Source organism: Schistocerca americana, unplaced genomic scaffold (assembly GCF_021461395.2).
Source record: "Schistocerca americana isolate TAMUIC-IGC-003095 unplaced genomic scaffold, iqSchAmer2.1 HiC_scaffold_266, whole genome shotgun sequence".
NCBI classification, from domain to species: domain Eukaryota; kingdom Metazoa; phylum Arthropoda; class Insecta; order Orthoptera; family Acrididae; genus Schistocerca; species Schistocerca americana.
Genome location: NW_025725979.1, coordinates 57,501 through 62,500, shown reverse-complemented (window position 1 = coordinate 62,500; position 5,000 = coordinate 57,501). Strand labels below are relative to the sequence as shown.

The following is a 5,000-nucleotide window of genomic DNA, read 5'->3' as shown; positions in this document are numbered from 1 at the left end:
GACAACCACCATTGCTCAGCTAAGCCACCAACACCCACACATGTCCTACACAGGGGTACACCCAACATCACAATACTGCCTCCTGTCACAGCACACAAACAATGGCAGGAATGAAAGACACAGGTCTGCCACAAGCATGGAATCAGAGCGCCGCCTGTTATGAGCCAAAGGTGCACCCTGACGTGGCAAATCAGATGATGCCGCAGTCATTTACTTACGATAATCACAATCAACAAACCGGCCCCCCCCCCCCCCAAAACACCTTTCCTTACAACAATGTGTACCTTAACCTAACCCGTATTGTGCCTTAACCTAACCCGTATTGTGCCTTAACCTAACCCGTATTGTGCCTTAACCTAACCCGTATTGTGCCTTAACCTAACCCGTATTGTGCCTTAACCTAACCCGTATTGTGCCTTAACCTAACCCGTATTGTGCCTTAACCTAACCCGTATTGTGCCTTAACCTAACCCGTATTGTGCCTTAACCTAACCCACGTTGTGCCTTAACCTAACCCACGTTGTGCCTTAACCTAACCCACGTTGTGCCTTAACCTAACCCACGTTGTGCCTTAACCTAACCCACGTTGTGCCTTAACCTAACCCACGTTGTGCCTTAACCTAACCCACGTTGTGCCTTAACCTAACCCGTATTGTGCCTTAACCTAACCCGTATTGTGCCTTAACCTAACCCGTATTGTGCCTTAACCTAACCCGTATTGTGCCTTAACCTAACCCGTATTGTGCCTTAACCTAACCCGTATTGTGCCTTAACCTAACCCGTATTGTGCCTTAACCTAACCCGTATTGTGCCTTAACCTAACCCGTATTGTGCCTTAACCTAACCCGTATTGTGCCTTAACCTAACACACGTTGTGCCTTAACCTAACCCACGTTGTGCCTTAACCTAACCCACGTTGTGCCTTAACCTAACCCACGTTGTGCCTTAACCTAACCCACGTTGTGCCTTAACCTAACCCACGTTGTGCCTTAACCTAACCCACGTTGTGCCTTAACCTAACCCACGTTGTGCCTTAACCTAACCCACGTTGTGCCTTAACCTAACCCATATTGTGCCTTAACCTAACCCATATTGTGCCTTAACCTAACCCATATTGTGCCTTAACCTAACCCATATTGTGCCTTAACCTAACCCATATTGTGCCTTAACCTAACCCATATTGTGCCTTAACCTAACCCATATTGTGCCTTAACCTAACCCATATTGTGCCTTAACCTAACCCATATTGTGCCTTAACCTAACCCATATTGTGCCTTAACCTAACCCGTATTGTGCCTTAACCTAACCCGTATTGTGCCTTAACCTAACCCGTATTGTGCCTTAACCTAACCCGTATTGTGCCTTAACCTAACCCGTATTGTACCTTAACCTAACCCGTATTGTGCCTTAACCTAACCCGTATTGTGCCTTAACCTAACCCGTATTGTGCCTTAACCTAACCCGTATTGTGCCTTAACCTAACCCGTATTGTGCCTTAACCTAACCCGTATTGTGCCTTAACCTAACCCGTATTGTGCCTTAACCTAACCCGTATTGTGCCTTAACCTAACCCGTATTGTGCCTTAACCTAACCCGTATTGTGCCTTAACCTAACCCGTATTGTGCCTTAACCTAACCCGTATTGTGCCTTAACCTAACCCGTATTGTGCCTTAACCTAACCCACGTTGTGCCTTAACCTAACCCACGTTGTGCCTTAACCTAACCCACGTTGTGCCTTAACCTAACCCACGTTGTGCCTTAACCTAACCCACGTTGTGCCTTAACCTAACCCACGTTGTGCCTTAACCTAACCCACGTTGTGCCTTAACCTAACCCACGTTGTGCCTTAACCTAACCCACGTTGTGCCTTAACCTAACCCACGTTGTGCCTTAACCTAACCCACGTTGTGCCTTAACCTAACCCATATTGTGCCTTAACCTAACCCATATTGTGCCTTAACCTAACCCATATTGTGCCTTAACCTAACCCATATTGTGCCTTAACCTAACCCATATTGTGCCTTAACCTAACCCATATTGTGCCTTAACCTAACCCATATTGTGCCTTAACCTAACCCATATTGTGCCTTAACCTAACCCATATTGTGCCTTAACCTAACCCATATTGTGCCTTAACCTAACCCATATTGTGCCTTAACCTAACCCATATTGTGCCTTAACCTAACCCATATTGTGCCTTAACCTAACCCATATTGTGCCTTAACCTAACCCATATTGTGCCTTAACCTAACCCATATTGTGCCTTAACCTAACCCATATTGTGCCTTAACCTAACCCATATTGTGCCTTAACCTAACCCATATTGTGCCTTAACCTAACCCATATTGTGCCTTAACCTAACCCATATTGTGCCTTAACCTAACCCATATTGTGCCTTAACCTAACCCATATTGTGCCTTAACCTAACCCATATTGTGCCTTAACCTAACCCATATTGTGCCTTAACCTAACCCATATTGTGCCTTAACCTAACCCATATTGTGCCTTAACCTAACCCATATTGTGCCTTAACCTAACCCATATTGTGCCTTAACCTAACCCATATTGTGCCTTAACCTAACCTATATTGCGCCTTAACCTAACCCATGTTGCGCCTTAACCTAACCCATGTTGCGCCTTAACCTAACCTATGTTGCGCCTTAACCTAACCTACGTTGCGCCTTAACCTAACCTATATTGCGCCTTAACCTAACCTATATTGCGCCTTAACCTAACCTATATTGCGCCTTAACCTAACCTATATTGCGCCTTAACCTAACCTATATTGCGCCTTAACCTAACCTATATTGCGCCTTAACCTAACCTACGTTGCGCCTTAACCTAACCCACGTTGCGCCTTAACCTAACCCACGTTGCGCCTTAACCCAACCCACGTTGCGCCTTAACCCAACCCACGTTGCGCCTTAACCCAACCCACGTTGGGCCTTAACCCAACCCACGTTGCGCCTTAACCCAACCCACGTTGGGCCTTAACCCAACACACGTTGGGCCTTAACCCAACACACGTTGGGCCTTAACCCAACACACGTTGGGCCTTAACCCAACACACGTTGGGCCTTAACCCAACACACGTTGGGCCTTAACCCAACACACGTTGGGCCTTAACCCAACACACGTTGGGCCTTAACCCAACACACGTTGGGCCTTAACCCAACACACGTTGGGCCTTAACCCAACACACGTTGGGCCTTAACCCAACACACGTTGGGCCTTAACCCAACACACGTTGGGCCTTAACCCAACACACGTTGGGCCTTAACCCAACACACGTTGGGCCTTAACCCGCTCTGTAATTGTCATACGACGTGTTAAATTAGTGTAGTGTTGCCTAACTGCAACCCCCGCAATATAGTTTGCTACTCGCACTGCCTGGTCCCCAGTGTATCGCTTCATGTTAAACACCTTGCAGCGATACACTGTAATGTGGATGGCAGCAGGACGTACATGCTCAATGCCCTTCGCAGTTGTTCATTGGCATTCGCATGGCGAAGCACTTAGCCTACGCTGTGGTACGGCCTGTGTCAACTGTCCGCTGATGTTGTACGTCCAAATCACACACTGTACTGCACATTGGTCCTCATGTACTGAATGATACATCGTGGTTCATGTGACCGTACAACGACTGCGCCAACAACGGCGAACCATGCGGTCCAACTGTTGTGCACTCAGCTATGTGTCGTCTCCCTATAAGAGCCGGATTGCAGTGTGGTATGCCCTGGATGGCGATCAGCATGAGCCGTCTGTTGATGTAGTGGCGCGTGTTGTCAGACGTAGTCGTCTCTTCTCACACACCGTGACAGCATGGTGCACTGCGTTCCACATCTGCGACATGCGACAGAGGCCGGTTGACAGTCGTTCGCGCAATGGACATCGCATACGTACGGGGGCCACCTTCCACGTGTTCGCGAAGCGTGCACATGTTGTTGCGTGTATGTGGGCAGACATAGTGTGTCGTGACACCTGACACAGGCATGCAACAATCGTTGAATTTGCAAATGGCGATGGACGTCTACGTTTGCTGGTGACGTTACGCAAATGAACAACTGGTAAACCGTTGTGGTGCGGTTGTTCTCGCTAGAGGTGAATCAGTGATGGCGACGATCGGTTGAGCTACCAACCGGTTGTTTCAGCGATACCCACCATGCCCACGAACGTGAATGGCATGTGGGTGTGAAGCGATACGCGGCGGTGGCTGGGTGGGACCGTCCCCGGCCGGTGAGGGGGGGCCTCCCGGCGTGCTGGCCGCGCGGTGCGTGGGCGGACGCGCTACAGCCGGCTGGTGGGGGCGGCCAGTGGCAGGCGCGCCGGCCGACGGAGGCGGCAGGCGGCGCAGCTGCGCGCCGGCGCACCCTGCACGCGGCGCCGTGCGGCCAAAGTAGGTCCTCGCGGGCCCGGTGCGAAGCGCGGTGGACATCTGCAGTGTGCTGGTCCGATTGAGGACTGTGTGCGCTGAGGATGCGCCGCCGCCCGGCGCTCGGCGCCGCGACGCCGTCTGCTGCTCGGTCGCCTCTGCGGTTCTCGCAGGTGGTTTGTATCGCAGCTGTGCGGACGTGTTGGCGCGTGCGCTGTGCTGGGAGAGTTCGCTTCGGCACCCAAGTGGGGCTTTTGTCCTTCTGTGGCGCTGGCGTTGGAGCTGCCGGCCACCGTAGGTGGCGCGTGTTGTCTCCCGCCGGCAATGCCACGACAGCACGCTCCCGGGCCTCTGTCGGCAGCGGCAAGCTCAGTTGGGAGCACGGGTGGTCGCACCTAAAGCGTCTACTCGCCAAACTCCGGGCGATTGCGCCTCTCTCGAACCCGACCAAGTACTTAGGACGGCGCTGCGCGCCGCCGGGACCTGAGAGGGTTTCGAGGTGTATCGTGCAGGGGAGCTCAGCCTCCTCCTGTTTGCAGAATAATTGAGCGGACGCTTGCGTGTTCGCGCGGGCCCCCGGGACACACTCCCGGGCGGCCGGCTGCTCAGCTCTAGTTGACGCAGCTC

At 51.6% G+C, this 5,000-nt stretch overlaps 1 non-coding gene across 1 annotated transcript in view; it reads left to right on the top strand.

Annotated features, from left to right (window-relative positions):
• Positions 1 to 4,998: 4,998 nt before the first annotated feature.
• Positions 4,999 to 5,000, top strand: part of LOC124577370 — a 1,910-nt gene continuing 1,908 nt past the window's right edge. The window contains exon 1 of the ribosomal RNA XR_006972624.1: positions 4,999 to 5,000. This exon is cut by the window's right edge and continues 1,908 nt beyond it. This is a non-coding gene — a ribosomal RNA (small subunit ribosomal RNA).